The sequence below is a fragment of the Mustela nivalis genome (genome assembly GCF_964662115.1).
Source record: "Mustela nivalis genome assembly, contig: HAP1_SCAFFOLD_1169, whole genome shotgun sequence".
Classification (NCBI taxonomy): Eukaryota; Metazoa; Chordata; class Mammalia; order Carnivora; family Mustelidae; genus Mustela; species Mustela nivalis.
This window is the reverse complement of record NW_028135495.1, coordinates 136,359-152,989: the sequence shown is the minus strand read 5'-3', so window position 1 is coordinate 152,989 and position 16,631 is coordinate 136,359. Positions and strand designations below refer to the sequence as shown.

The 16,631-nt window shown below is 42.7% G+C and overlaps 1 pseudogene across 1 annotated transcript; it reads right to left on the bottom strand.

Annotated features, from left to right (window-relative positions):
• Positions 1-8,197: 8,197 nt before the first annotated feature.
• LOC309857747 (cytosolic acyl coenzyme A thioester hydrolase pseudogene) lies at positions 8,198-9,569 on the bottom strand (annotated as a pseudogene). Its single transcript has one exon. The product of its transcript is annotated as a cytosolic acyl coenzyme A thioester hydrolase pseudogene (transcript).
• Between the last annotated feature and the right edge of the window lie 7,062 nt (positions 9,570-16,631).

Here is a 16,631-nt window from a genome sequence, read left to right as displayed (position 1 = left end):
TCCCCCCAGGATTTTATTTATTTATTTGACAGAGACAGTGAGAGAGGGAACACAAGCAGGGGGAATGGGAGAGGGAGAAGCAAGCTTCCCACTGAGCAGCCCCATGTGGGGCTGGATTTGGGACTCTGAGATCATGACCTGAGCCCGAAGGCAGCCGTTTAACACTGAGCCACCCAGACGCTCCCCAAAACTACTTGTATGCTTTTATGTTTGTGTAGTTACCCTTACCAGCGCTCATTTCTTCATGTGGATATGAGGTACTAAGTACCTTCCATAGCAGCCTGAAAGACCTCCTTTGGTGTTTTATTGTGCGGCAGGTCTGATAGCAACAAACTTTTTGTCTGGGAATGTCTTCATTTCTCCTGTTTTTGAAGGATGTTTTTTCTGGTTATAGGCTTCTTGGACAGTGTTTGTTTAGCACTTTGTGTTTATCACAGCCTCCTTGCATCCATGGTTTCTGAAGAGAAATCAGTTGTCAGTCTTACTGAGGTTCACATGTATGTGATATGAGGTATTTTTCTCTTGCTGCTTTCAAGATTCATCAAATTCAGCAAGATTTTGGTTATGTCTTCAAATATTCTTTCTGCCCTCTTTTCTCTCAAAAATGACATATGCCATTTTTGTGGGATTCCAATTCTCCATATATTAATACTCTTGTTAGTATCTCAGAGGTCCTTGAGAGTGTATCCCTTTTTTTTAATCCTCATTGTTTTTCTTTTTGTTCCTGAGACTTGGTAATCTCTATTGACATATCTTCGAGTTCATGGATTCTTTCTTCTGCCTGTTCAAATGTGTTGTGAATTCATTTCATTTATTATACTTTTAAATTCCAGGATTTCTATTAGGTTCTTTACTATAACTTATATTTCTTTATTGACATTTTTCTTTGGTGAGACATCATTCATATGTTTTCCTTTAGGAATTTCCTTTAGGAATGATTTTGTATGTTCTTGGAACATATCTGTAATGCCTGATATAAGTCATTGTCTACTAAGATCAATGTCTAGGCCTCTACAGGTATAAGGTTACTATGATACATACACAATGCTTCTTTTCCCCCATCCCTGTTGTCTTTGGGGATTCTCCTGATGTACATGTTGATATGTTTGATGGTATCCCATAGGGCCCTCCATTGATTTTTATGCATTCTTTTTTCATTGACTCTTCAGCCTTGTTAATTTTAATTTCTTTATTCATACAATGTTCTCTTGATATCCTTTATTAGTTCTTTGGGCATATTTAAGACCATTGATTTAATACCTTAATAATTCTTAACATCTAGCATTCCTCAGGGATAGCTTTTATCAAATTCTTTTTCTCCTCTCAAAGTGCTATGGTTTCCTTTTTCTTTGTATGCTTTGTGACTTTTTAAAACAGATTTTTATTTATTTATTTGGCTGAGAGAGACATAGTGAGAGAGGGAACACAAGAAGGGTGAGTGGGAGAGGGGAAAGCAGGCTTCCCTTGGAGCAGAGAGCCTGATATGGGACTGGATCCCAGGGCCGAAGGCAGATGCTTAATGACTGAGCCACCCAGGCATCCTGTTTTATACCTTTTGGTTGAGAACTGGACCATTTGAATATTATGGTGTGGAGACTTGGGAATCAGATTCTCCCCTTTCTCAGTGATTGCTGTTGAGGGTTGCTGTCATCTCTTTGTGTGGTGACTTTTCCAAAATGACTTTGCAAAACCTGTATTCTTTGCTTTGTGTGGTTATTGCAGTTTCTTTTACGTTATACTTGGTCAGCTTGTGACCTGGCAGAGATTTACTGAAATGCCTAGGTCTTCCCTCCCACCACCCAAAAAATCCAGAAAGGGAAGTTCATGCAGCCCAGGAGGGTGGAAACAAATGCAGGTGTCTCTGTTGTTTCCCTAGGCTGCCTCCAGTATGATAAGATACATAACCCTAATGTTAGCAGGGCAAGGTCCCCATTGCCCACCTTGGCATCAGCCAGCACTCGAGGCACATGGGCCCTATGCCTGCCTGGGCTGTGAGTCAGGGGGACAGGGGCTGTTTGCTGGTTCATGCACTCTACTCTCTGACCTGGGTTGAGTATCCTCTGTCTTCAGCAGCCACACCCCTGGTTGGTGCAAATGCTCTGAAATAGTTGATTCTCATGGGTTTCCATGATTTTGTAGAGGTATTGATCCCTGGAGCTTCAATTTTCTGTGACGTCACTTCACCCGTGGTTATATTTTGGACATGCTGTGGTGGCAGCTGCAGTCAGTTCCTGTCTGTGTTTGACAAAACTATTTAAGTTTGATGACATTTTAACTTTTTATTAGGGTGAGCAGGAGTACATTTAGCCTAGAATCTGGAGTATGAACTCTGTTGTAGTAACAGTAACTCAGGAAATAATTTTTATTTCCCTTCAATTTAATAATACCTTGTCTCTATATAGTGATTTTTGTCACAGAAATGTGACAGGCTTTACAAATAGGTCATTATTTGTAAAAATGGAAGTGTTCACATTTTTGTAAGTGGAAAGTAACTGAACATGTGCTTTCTGATTGAGTGTTATCATACAACCAGTTATCCTAGTCACATGTCCAAACTTGGCCTAGTACCAGTTCAGGGTTCCTTATTTTTTATAGAGCAAAATATTCTGTTCTATTATTTGGTAAAATAGAATAGAAAAATGATAAAAAGAATATGGTAGAGCTTAAAGTAATGTCACATTTCTTGTTATTTGTTTGACCAGAGTAGGTGAATCTCCACAGAGAGGCTGTAAAAACCAAATCTTAACCTTTTTTGTCATAAGTAAGGTAACATTAAGGGAGTTCAGGTATGGTTATGTTTTAAATGTGTATCTATACGTGAGAGTGTTGTATAATTTTTTCAGGAACGGTTTTTGGTATTGATATAAATAGGATTTGTAAAATTCAGTGTACTCACTCAAATTAAGCATGCCATTATATGAAGCTTGGTCATATTGGAGAATTTTCTTTTTGATGTTCTTGTTAAGCTGACTGGAGGCTTGGCAGAGTAATTTGTGCTAATCCCAGTGTCACCATCATAACTTTCTGACAGAGGTGAATTAATGAGAGCGTTTTCAGTAACTCATTGTCTCGTGAACACTTAAGAGATTAAAGATGTGGATTTTTGTTGTTGTTGTTTTTGGCACCAAGTCAGTGTTATTACTTTCTCATTCTTTGACTGATTTAAAGGTGAATCTGAGTCTTATTTTATTCTCTACATATCAATATTCTCTACAAATAACACATATATTTGTGAAATATATAGCTAATCATTTCACTGAAGATGTTAGATCAAGTAATACAGAGATCATAGCTTTTAACATCTAATAGGAATATTGAGGTTCTAATGGATATGTGAACTTCTGGAGGTGAAAATTACCTGTCTGATGTTTTTGGTTTGGTCATTTATCATTGAATTATAATGATTCAGATATGTAACATGATTAGCTTCTGTCTCTTACATGGTGTGTTTTTGTATATATTATTGTTAGGTAGAAAGGATTATATAAGTGCAGGTCTGAGTAAATTGAAATTTGCAGTCATTTGGCCAGTGATTAATCATAGAATTGAATTTTTCATAGTTGCTTCAATGGAGAATGTTACCTCTGTAACTTACATGTCATGTATATGCCCCTGTGGCGGCTGCTGACGAAGGGAGTAAGCTGCTTTAATTTCTTCTGAAAAGAACAATATTCTTGAAAACTTTGAAAACTTGCCAGAAGTCTTCCCTGCTGGGTTGAAGATTTTTGGGGTGCTGTGGTAGATAGAGGGAAGTTGGAGGTACACGTGAACATGCACATATGCACCATTGGGTAAAAAGTTTATATGGCTTCTCCTTCTCCATGGAACTGGGACTGGAACTTACAAAGAGGGCTTTCAGAAGACCTGTGATGGTAACAGAGGCCAGAGCCCTTCGGGAGTGTGATTGATTTCCAGAGGTTGATAATTGGTTGTATAGTAGTTCGGAGATACGAAGGTGTTTTGAGTTCTCCATTTGTGTTGGAGACCATCCCACCCTCTCTGTGTGCACCATTTATACCATGTGATATCTTGCCAGGGTTGGCTTTGCTTTGTGCTGATCTCAGATTCTCAGACAGTACTTGCCACCCTCTGTGACCTGCTTCGAGGGGGCCTTGCCACTCTTGGGCCTGGCCCAATCTTTAGAAGCCCATGTACTTTCTGTGGAGCATGTTTTCTCTTTGATGGCCGAGTTAAAACCAGAGGAGGCCACTGTAGAGGTCCTAGACCAAGATTCTTAGAATGATGGTGCACCAGTGTGGAGTGTCCAGATACTTTCTCAGTTATTTTGGCAATGTCAGTCTCTTGGGGGGTTGATCTGAAGTTGGGACTAAGAAGGTGTAAAGAAACTATTGGTTTAGTGCCCACTGTGCCAGACATTGTTCTAAATATTCTATACATTTTTTAGAAACAGGCCATAATAAGTAAGGGTTTTGTCTGCCCTGTTTTCCACATTTGGAAATTGGAGCACATGGGTGTGAACTGTTTTGCCTTAAGTTCACACCGTGATTGTGAATCCATGTTGCTGCTGTCTTAGAATTATAACAGTTTAGATTCAGAGTAGATGCCAGAAATCCGGTCTCTCTTACCTTGCTGATGAGAAAAGCAAGGCAGAGTGATTCTGGACGGTGATGCTGTGCTTAGCTCCTACTAGGCCAGGAAGGCAGGCCTCCTGCTTACAGGCCATTACTCAGTCCATGGCACAGCCAGCATTTGGAATGGTTAAGGGTCTACTCATATTCTCTGGGCTCTTGTTTCACCAGCCTGTAAAGCTAGAATCGAAGTACCTCTGAAGGAAAATTCAAGGCTTGGCTCTTTTAGTTACATCTGTTTATGAAGCCTTTCGCAATTCTGCAGCTCCCAGAGTCATTCCTGTCCTGATAGCCTATAGTACATACTGCATACTAACATAATTTGACATTTGTTTTCCCCTCTGTAACTTTAAATTTATTTGCAATCATTTTCTATCTGGTTTCATGAAAAACCAGTTTTTATTCACTGTATACTCCTCAATTGGATCATGACTTCACGATTCTTTCTTACCATTTTAAATATTTGGTAGCACTGTATATATCAAAACTTCTTTTATTTAAACTCACAAGGGAGGGGTGCCTGGGTGGCTCAGTCAGTTAAGCATCTGCCTTCTGCTTCCATCATGATCCCAGGGTCCTGGGATTGAGCCACACGTTAGGCTCCCTGCTGAGTAGGGAGTCTGCTTCTCCCTCTCTTCCTTTCTGCTCTCTGTCTTTCTCAAATAAATAAATAAAATCTTCAAAAAGATTAAAAAAATTAACTCACAGTGGAAATAGGTTTTACAGTTAGATCTAATATACATGTACTTAATTATTGGAATAAAAGTTTCACACACCATTGTTCACTCATAAAGAGATATACCATGACCTCTTCTGTTTTACTGAAAAAGCAAATGGTAGATCCAAATGGTAGAGACACTGATTTCACTGTCCACTAAATGGGTATTACAATTTGACAGTCATGTTCTACCACTTTTTGCACAGGACTGGGGAGAAAGTAGATGCTCAGATACTTGGTGAATTTCACCTTTATGAAAGACTCTTTTGAGATGATTTTTATGATGCCTGTGGAAAAAAAAAATTTTTTTAATACAGATTTTTGTTGTCGCTGATACAGTTTCAGGGACACAGTATCTTCCAGGAGAACAGGTGTGGGCTTTTAGCCTTCCGTTCTTTTCCATTCTCTGGGTTAAAATATTTGCTTCTTGTATCATCTCTATTTTGGATTCATCCTTTCACTGCTCAAATTCGCTTTGTCTCTTTGTGTTCATATCCTCATATGGGCTCTTCCTGTGCCTTTAGAATTTTTCCTAGTTTTACCAAGGTCACTTGATTGTCTCCTCTTTGGGAAGCCTTTCCTGCCTGTTTTGGCAGTTCTCCTTTGGGTACTGACCTGGTGTGACCCTCCAGTGTTACACTCGGAATGATAAACACTGGATTCAAAGATATGATTTGAAACAGAAGAGTGGGAAAAATGGATTTTATCATATTTGTTTTAAACAGAAAGTTGTCTGGGAACTAATTGTTCACTGCAACTGTTTAGTATATAAAAAGGAAGTAATCTTGATAAGTATATTTTCTAGGTAGTAGATATTCATCTTTTTACAATTTACTGTTTTTTAATTTCTTGCTCAAATGTAATAATGTGTTGTCTTGTGTCTTTCTCATAATGGCAGAGTGGATGGTGGTCAGAGAGGGTGTGATTGACCATGTAAAAATTATTTAACCAGAAACAGCCTCCCCCCGGGTTCTTTTGTTTTTTCCTTCTTGCAGGTGGTATCTTCAGAATGATAGATCAAAGGCAGCTTTATAGAACTTACTCTTCTTTTACTTGGATGATTATTTTTCGGCATGAAAAAGAAACATTGCTTAGCTTTCTAAGAATTCATAGTAGGCAGGACGAAGGAGACACTTACTCCACGACCTGCAAATTCTTGGATTGGATGACTGTTTCTGGGGATGTAATAATATATCCTACCTTTTCTTCAGAACTTGATGTTTGGTCTTTAATAGACTCTCCAAACTTTTTTCCTTAATGTCTTAATGAGATCAGAAGAACCAATAGATTCACACATTGCTAGACACATGGGGATGGGAGGTACTGTAGATTTTGAGGTCTTACTTATGAGATAACCAAGGTCCAGAGAGAGAAGCATTTTGCCTCAAATTGTTTCAGCTAGTTAGTGAGAAGGCCGGGACCAGAGAGACCCAAGTCTGGACCTTTCCTAGGTCAGTGCCATAATAGTGTACCATGGTCTTGCTGTAGCAGCTCCCCAACTGATCCAACCCATTCTTCCATGAAATATTTTCTGTAAAACAACATTTCCTGTTTTTAATAAAAATGTTAGTTTGAATTTCTAGCATTATATTGACAGGAATATTGACTAAAAAATACTACCCAGGGAGCCTGGGTGGCTTTGTCAGTTAGGTGTCCCAACTCTTAAGTCTCAGTTCAGGTCTTGATCTCAGGGTCATGAGTTCAAGCCCCACTTCAGGCTCCATTTAAGAAAAAGAAAAAATATTAATTACTATTAACCTGGATTCTTAGGCCTAGCCGTTGAGTTTTTTCTCTTTTCCGACTAATTATCTTATGAAGACTTTCTCTTCTTGGGGGGTAGTACAGGGATTTTCCGTAAAGCTCTGCTCCACGTGTGCGTAGCCTCCGTCATTATCAGCGTCCCCCGCCAGACTGGTACTTTTTGACATAACTGATGAACTGCACTGAAACATCGTGATCACCTCAAGTCCAAGTTTATGATACTGTTTACTTTTGGTATACAGCCTAAAGAAACGTATAATGACCTAGTCATCATTACAATATTCATTACAATATTTACAGAATATTGACAGTGCCCTAAAAATCCTCTGTGCTCTGCCTGTTCATCTGTCCTTCTCCCCAAATCCCAGTTTTTTTACTGCCTTCTATAGTTACTATTGCGTTTTTAGTTTCAATTATTGTAGCCTTTATATTTAGAAGTTTTTATTTTTTTTAAGGATTTTATTTATTTATTTATTTGACTGACAGAGATCACAAGTTGGCAGAGAGGCAGGCAGAGAGAGGAAGGGAAGCAGGCCCCCTGCTGAGCAGGGAGCCTGATGCTGGGCTCCATCCCAAGACCCTGAGATCATGACCTGAGCTGAAGGCAGAGGCCTTAACCCACTGAGCCACCCAGGTGCCCCTATATTTAGAAGTTTGATTCCGTTCTTTAAAAAAAAAACCTGCATCAGCCTTGAGTCTCATCTCTGTTCTTATAATCAAGCAATTGTTATTTCTTGGCACATATTAAGCATTTGTTTTGTATCCTGTCTGAAATATTCTGGTATTTAGTATTTTGAGAGTCTAATTCTGCTGTCTGTTTTTCTGCTGGCTTTTATTCATAGCGCTTTATTTTCTTGTTTTGTGTATGTGTATGAGTTTTGATTGTGAACTCAAATCTCTTGGAGTTTTATTTGTGGGAATTTTTTGTGGGGTGGATTAACTTCAGCTCCCAGAGTGAACTTGTAATTCTGTTGGTTGCCAGGTGAAGAGGGCACCATCAACTCAGGGTCTCTTTGAATTACACTATCTGCTTGAGTGGTTTGGTTTAAGATCATACAGCTTGTGTGGATTTGGGTTACAGTCTTTCATGAGGGTCAACTTGGGGTTATGAATTTTTTTTTTCCAGCCAAAAAGCAGCTTTATTAGTGATGCTGGGTTCTACACACGCCGTAGTGTGCGCGCGTCTTCCCGAGGGACGCCTCGGCGGCAGGGACAACACGGGAGCGCTTACACCGGAGTCATAGAAATAAAGCTTTGGTGTGTAGGTTTTCGGGAGAGGGCACAGGTTCACACTGCAAGACGAACGCTTCACACGACACCGGCTCTCAGTGTGGGTTGGGTTTTTGGCCAAGGGGGTGGATTCTACATGACTGGACTCTGGGGCCCCTCCAGGCCCAGCGTGGGGCGGCCCCTAGGGCTGGGGCTCTGGTTGACCCTGCCGTTTTGCCTTCATCTGCAGGTACCGCCCTTTGCCTTCCTCAAAGTGCTTCTTCTCGTCCTCGGTCTCGGGCACGAGCTGGGGCACGGGCAGCGACTTGCCCTCCTGGCTCAGGGACACGTAGGTGAAGAAGGCACTGGCCGCCCGGTAGCGCTTCTGCGAGTTGTCCACCACGGGGTCGGCGTCCACCAGGACCTCGATCTCCATGGACTTGTTGCCCGTGAAGGTCATGCGGCCAGAGATGGGGATGACGCAGCCTTTTCTGATCTTGTCGTGGAAGTTGATGGCGTCCACGGAGGCAGTGACTATGTTGGTCTTGCAATGACGTGCAGCCACGATTCCGGCCACCTCGTCCATGAGCTTCATGGTGACACCTCCGTGCACGAAGCCGTGCAAGGTGCAGTCGGAAGGCCCCAGCAGGTGAATCAGGCTGGACTGGCTGTAGCTGACCGTGTTGGGCTCTGGGTTCAGGACAGGCTGGACGATGTCCCCGTTCCTCCACTTGGTCTCCATGCGCGCCAGCTTGTGGGCCTCATACCGCTTCCGGCCCTCCTCCTCCTGCTCCTGCCGGGAGTACACAACTGGAGGCAACTCCAGGACCTTGTCCACGTTCTTCAGTGACAGGGGCACATACCACAGGGTAGCCTTATTGGTCAGCTTTTTAGTACCTGTGAGGATGTTTTCCGACATCACGTGGACCTGGACCTCCACGGAGTGCTTGGAGGTGTACGTGATCTCCGCGCTGACGTGCGCCACCTCGCCAATGCACATGGGGGACAGGAAGTCGGTGCGCTCGACACGGGCCAGGGCGGCCGCACAGCGCTCCCCGTTCTGGCTGTTGCAGTGCCGGGTGCTGATGATGGCTCCTGCCTCCTCGATCATCTTCAGGATGGTCCCGCCGTGGACGTTGCCAGCCACATTGGCATCATCCGGCCGCATGATCCGGAAGATCTGGATGGCGGACGGGGTCTCGGCGGCGGGGCCTGACATGCTGGCGGCGACCGCGAGCGGCTGAAGGAGAGCGCAGGTGTCTGGCAGGCCTGGCGCAGAATGAATGAGCCCGGGCGGCCGGGGTTATGAACTTTTGAAGCTATCTTCCACCCCCAGTGCCAAGCACATGTCACGCATGTTTCCTTGCTGCCTTTTGTGGTACAGGATTATTTCTTGCTCCCCCTGACATGAAGATCAGCCCTTTTAGAATCTTAGTGTCACCCTCAAGTCTTTTGTTGGCCTTCCTGTCATCCCAAGTTTTAGGTTTCCCTGCACTGTCTTTCATTCAGCTGTCAGAAAAGAGTAAAAAGGTCACTAGTGTTGACACATGCCCTCTCTGTAAAATCTCTCTTTGGCATTTGGCCTGTCTCGCAGGGTTCACTCATCATTTTGTTTTTTGTTCTCTGTGGATTCCTCATTTTCTCACCGGCTCAGTAAATTACTAATTTTTATTTTAATTTTTTTTTAAATTTTATTTATTTATATGAAAGACATTGATCACAAGCAGGCAGAGAAGCAGGCAGAGAGAGAGAGTGGAGGAAGCAGGCTGTCTGCGGAGCAGAGAGCCCGATGCCGGGCTCGATCCCAGGACCCTGGGATCACGACCTGAGCCGAAGGCAGAGGCTTTTTAACCCACTGTGCCACCCAGGCACCCTTAAATTACTAATTTTTTAATACTAAAATTCATCCACCTCATTGATCTCATCAGGAGAGTCATGGAAACATCATGCTTCTTTATGATGAATTCATAAAGTAGTAGGTACTGACTCTAAAGTAATCTTTTCTGTAAGTTACAAAAATGGAGACAACAATCAGAAAAGAATGTCTTCTTCCTTCTCTGTGTGTCATGTACTCATACAATAAGAAGAATCCTGATACCTATGAAAGCTTTAGAGCATAAATTCTAATCTGAGCATGCCAACATTTCTTTCCTTTATTCTGGGAAAGCAACACTGAAGCAATAAACCACTGTTAATTGTAGTGGGATCATATTTCTCAAGTGTTGTAAGGATGGAGAATTGTTCGGAGCCATTATTATTGAATATTGACTTGTTCTAGGTTCAGTTTAAACCTTGAGGTTGCTGGTTGACCATTATTTGACACGATAGGGTTTGTCAACCTTCAACACCATCCTCAAGGGATGACATTGAGAACCCTTTTGAAGATACTAAAAATTCTACAGCAAACATTTGGTTTGGTGGCCCTTTCTCCCCAGCTATATCAAACTCTAGTGTTGAAAACCAGTCATCAGAAACCGAATTACTTCGTCTCCTCTTTGCATTTGGGGTTAGCATTCAGCTAGAGGTAGAAATATGTACTCTGATTGTTTCTGCAGAGAAGATCTTGAGTTCATGCCCAAAGACTATCCTGCACAGTCACAGAATCTGCATTATACAGCATCATTATCATGGTAAGGTATATGTTACTATGCTGTCCTTTAATTTAGAACTGTCGTAAAGTGAATTCCATTCTCTCTTTGAACTTTCCATTTGGATTTGCTCCCCCTATTCAATCTGTCGCTCTGATCTTTCTCTTCTGAACTGTGTTGTTTGGCATGTATTATTGGTTGGCTTGGCCCTCCATGGAGTTTTGTGCTGGTATAGTAAATGTTCTCAGAAATGTTGGTAAAAGTGATTGTTAATGGTAGAATGTTGAGTTGGAAATTACCTAGTCTTAATTTTCTAAACAGGCTTAGCTGTGAAAACCTTAATTTGGGTAAAGGCTTACTTGAGCACCCAACAGATAACCTGGGGGCTGGGGTTTTTGAAAATCAGTGAGGAGATGGACCCTTTTATTTTGCAAATGAAGCTTCATAAATCCAGAAAGGTTCAATGGCTATGGTGTATGGCTGTTTCCATTTTATCACACTTAGCCTCCTCTTCCCAGATCTCTGATTGGATTGTGGTTTTGCTTTATTGTCAGCCTCTGGAGACTACAGTGACTGTACTTCTGAGCCGCTTGGTGGAATTGGCCTGGGTGAGGAAATCCATTTTTTTAATAATACCTTATTATTATTATTATTTTTAAAGCTATCTCATTTTTCTTCTGACTTGTTTTCTTCTATGTTGCATGGAGCAGACATTTATTAACATTACTGGCTAATGAGAGTAGCTTTCTTCCCCCACCTTGAATTTGAAGGGAAGGCAAAGAAGGGAACCAATATTTATGGGACGCCGCTGGATGCTTTTATAGAGGTTTAAATTCCTTTCCTTGTAGCTATCCTCTGAAGTAGTTGGTGACATTTTCCTTTTGTAGTTAAGGAAACCGAGGTGCAGAGAAGCTAATAACTTGATCCATAGTGAGACTTACTTTGAGGATGCAGGACAGCTGGAGGATTTTCTAAGCAGGCATGAAAATCTGTGATGGAGGGGCGGGAATAAGTGGATCCTCTGGCATGGTTAGAATACCCGGTCTGCGGTGTGTGATTGGCATTACATCGGAGAGACAATGTTCATGTGTTACTGTGCTCATCCTAAGGGCCAGAAATGCTTTCCTGAGTTACATGTACTGGCATTTTACTGTTCCACATAAAAAGATGTAATAAGGTTGTATTTTGGGTAATAGAACCTTTCTTCTTTTTCCTCCTTCCCCTGCCTTCTCCCCTGCCCTTCTGTTTTGTGGGGAAGGGGTTATACTTATTTGAATAAACTAGTATTAGTTCTTAGAGTAGGTGGTAAACATCTGGGCTTATGGATATTTTTCAACATATTTGAGGAACATTTATGACCTGATAACTTGTGCTGGCGGGGATGGGGAGAGGGGCTTCCAACATTCGCACCAAGACAGATTTGTTCAGTAGATCTTGTAGCTGCTGAAATATTTGAATTTGATGTTGTTCTGGAACAGTGGATGGCCAGATTAGAAATAAATGGTATCTGTAAACTAGCGATTATATGAAGGTTTTGCAGAAAGCCTAAAATAAGTCCTAAATTAAAAAAAAAATAAAAGCACTGCCGTGTTTATATACAAGTGCTGGAGGGCAGGAAGATGGTAAAGGAAATGTCTTGTTTTGGTAGAATTTGACCACCAGTCCACCAGGTCTGTGTAATCAGTACTTGCAATCAGGAAGTTGAGGATGTGTCGTCTAACAGAGGTTGGGCTTCCCAAGTCCAGGAGCGGAGCTCAGTCAGGAAACAACAGGGATGGGCTTCTGGGCACAGCGGTAGCGTTAGCCTCGAGTCAGCGCCTGGGAGGAGGCATAGCGTGTATGTTGTCGTGTGTGACTTTGCTAACTGGTGTTCAGGTATTTTGTGAGTCATACCATATCAGTTTTATGTAGGTGGTGGTATGTTTTCTTGGGAGTTTTCAAGTAACCGTATCTAGAGTTGGGTTTTCAGTATTGCTGTCAATTCCCTTCCGGCTATGTTTGGAGTCCGCTCAGTGGCATGTGCCACCATACAGGGACACCGTGCTCCCGGCCTCCCCCCGCTTTTTTTCAGGGACCCCAGTGCACAGAGTTGAGTCAGTCATATTCCTGAGACTGTGACACTCAATTGTTGTCTGGCCGCAGGGCCGTATTTTGGTTGCATTTCATTTTATTTTTTCCCTTTTTAATCCCTCACCCTCAATGCCATGTCCCGGTTCTCTTTCAGCACCCACTCAAGTATGTTTCATGTCTGTTCTTCAGCCCATTTGCCATCTCCTATTTTTTATACACGTGTTAATCTCATTTTTTTCTTTAACATTATCTTTTTGTGAAATGGTCGTGTTTTTGTATGTAAATCTAGTTCCATGATTCTGACTCTGCTGCGTAGTAGGATGGTTGGCAGTTGCACATTCATCAGTGCCATTTCACACAACGTTCTTGTCGTTTGGGATCCGTGGGGGGATTTTCAGGTATATCGCTTCAAAGAATCGTTAGGTTATTGCATATCTGCATATTTGGTTTTCAGCTCTCCTGTTAGAGCACATGGTACAGCAGGGTCTTTAATGCATTACCCAGAAAATAGTAACACATTACAAATAGAATTTCTTGATCCATGCTTTGGTTTCCTGAGGAAGTTCTTGCGAACTAGTTTTTAGTCATATTATTAAAATCCTTTACTCTTCACTATCATCCTTTATTTTCCAGTAATGTTAGGGAGTCAAAGGGAACATTGTTTTTAAAGGATTTCTCTGTAATGCCTCTATAACTACGAAAACTTAATACTACAGATACTAAGACCTCTGCTTTAAAGGGCGCCAATGCCTCGGCATTAGAGAAAGAGATTGGTCCAGAACAGTTTCCAGTCAATGAGCACTATTTTGGATTAGTCAATGTAAGTACCCATTGATACTTAGTCTTCACCTGTACCTTTGGAAATAGTTTTAAAAATAATGCATGCATCTCATCATTTATTAAAGGAAAATTGTTTATTTGCCTCACTAGGCTTAAGGCCAAGAAACTTGATTTGAAATTCCCTTTTTAATGAAAGGGAAACAAAGTTGCCCAAGGTCATAAGAGTTTTAAAATGGTTTTTAAATTTTTCCTATTTTGTGTCAGAATTTTTCACAACTTAAATTTTGTATGGCTTACACCAAATGATCTCTTGATTCTTTGAGAATCCTTTAAATGCCTAAATATAAGTGGTCCAAATGTACAGGTATAATAACCTTTTGTAAATGCCTCCCTGTGTCTGTAAACTATTTGTCAACTTCCGGCAGTGTTTAACTAGTATAGATCTACAAGGGCAAAATACAAGTAAAAGGTACATTCCCCAGGCTTGTGGAGGTAATTCTAGTAATTATGCATTATTAAAACTTTGGAAGAACTTTCTTTTAGAACTTTTAACTCTTTTCTGAATCATCAGCACACACCACAAATCTGTGTTGTAGGGTACTATTAGGTGGGTCCAGGGTGAGTGTTCTATGCTATAGAGAGAGAGAGTAATACGGGTGACAAAGAAAGTTCCATTGAACACACCTGTGTGTTACTAAACACTAGTATGTAATTGTGATGTGTGAGGTGGATTTCTTGTGTGATTTGAAGCAAGCAGTTTAAGTGGTGTGGGTGTTTCCTTTTCCTTTGGGAGTCCTCTCATGGGTGTGAAGCTTGTGACAGAATTAGCAGTCCCCACTCCACAGTGCCCTCTCCCCAGAGGAGCCTGGCCATTTTCCCTGAATCTACCCCTGTGTTCTAGATCACGTGCCTATGCTGCTATTAGAAACAGTCCATTGGGGCGCCTGGGTCATTAAGCATCTGCCTTTGGCTCAGGTTGTGATCTCCGTGTCCTGGGACCGAGCCCCGAATCAGGCACCCTGCTTGGCAGGAAGCCTGTTTCTCCTTCTCCCACTCCCCCTGCTTATGTTCCCTTTCTCATTGTCTCTCTGTCAAATAAATAAATCTTAAAAACAAAACAAACCAGTTCACTGACTTCCTGTACGGTAGGTCAGAAACTTAGCCCTCTTCTAGCACCATCCCTGCCAATTCTCTGGCGTGGAATTCACCACTGCTTTATTTTTCCACATCCTTAATTTTCATTTATTCATTTTCATTAAATTTCATCCTTAATTTTCATTTATTTCAAGTCTTCAGCAGCACTAACAAATGCAAAAAGACTTCCTCAGTACCAGTTTGCACTGCGTCAGCCCCAGAATGTTAATATCCCTCTGGAGCCCTGTTATCCTGCCGTGTGGCCTCTGCGTCCTTTTACCGCTACCCCGGACAGCCCTTTGCTTCTCTCCTTCCCTGGATCCCCTCTTCTGCTTGGGTTTTTCCCTGCTTTGTGGAACGTGTTCTGTAGTAGCTTCTTCTTCTTCTTTTTTTTTTTTTTAAAGATTTTATTTATTCATTTGACAGACGAAGCGCACAAGTAGGCAGAGAAGCAGGCAGAGAGAGAGGAAGGGAATCAGGCTCCCTGCTGAGCGGAGAGCCCGACGTGGGGCTCGATCCCAGGACCCTGGGATCATGACCCAAGCCGAAGGCAGAGGCCCCAACCCACTGAGCCACCCAGGCGCCCCCTGTAGTAGCTTCTTTAGGGAGTGTGCACAGGAGGTGACTTTGAGATCTTGTGTATTTAAGAATGTTTTGGTTATTGTCAAAACTAGATGGAGATCCTAAGTTACAACCTTCCTTTAGAATTGTAAGGGGGTTACTCTGTGGACTTCTGGCTTCCGTTGACATCGGCAGGACTGATGCCCTTCTGATTCTTCATCTCTTCTGTGTGTGGCTTTTGTCCCTTACAAAGATGTTCTGGGAGGCTTTCCTTTCAGAATGTGAATGGATAGCCAGTGTTCTGAAATTTCATGATGCGTCTTCGTGCCTCCCGCTGTTGTTGTGGACCATTTAGACCCCAAGGCCCCATGATGTGGTCCTTCGTGTCTCCCGCTGTTATTGGCTGTTTATCAACCCATTTAGACATGTTTCATTTTCCTCAGTTCTAGAATATTTCTGATACCAGTATTTGGATAATTGCTTCCAATCAGTGTAATCTCTTTGTTCTTTTTTCATATAGTCTTAGTTGCATATTGAAATGCAGATTGATTCTCTGTTTTCCCTCCTTTTTCTTCCATTTTTTGATCATCTGATATTATTCTACATTTTGGACTATTGCCCTTTTTGGTCCAGTTCATTGCACTTTTTATTTCGTAGAGTGTTATCTTAATTTTTTTTATCTTTTTTTTTTTTTCCATTCATGTTTTATTGGGCCCCTTTCAGCCTGGAGCTGGGCCCTCCGCTGCTGCCCACCTTCCCCGGCTCTGTCCAGTTGCCCAAGGGCAGGGCAGGGCAGGGCAGGCAGAAGGAAGGGGCTGGAGACAGATCATTAGTCCTCTCCCCTCCCCCCGGGGGAGGGCCATCCCAGTCTCCAGAGCTGGCCCCAGGGCCACCAGTCCAGCCGCCCCCAGCCAAATCCCAGCTATGGGGCACTGGGGGCGGCCCTGAAGGCTGGGCCTCTGCGAGCTATGTGGCCGGCGTGTGCCCGTTGGCCAGCCGCCCAGCTGTCCGGCTCCGAGGGCCGTCGGTTGGGCCGCCCCAGGCCTGGCAGCCGCGCCGTTCTTCAGCGGCAGGTGCTCGGGGACCACCTCCCCGTCGCTCGAATCGGACTCCTCCACGTCGCTGCGCACGTCCTTCTCCATCCGGCCTTTCTTCACGAAGCTGTAGATCATGCGGAGGATGAGGCACGACCAGAACACGTGCAGCAGCTGCAGCATCACC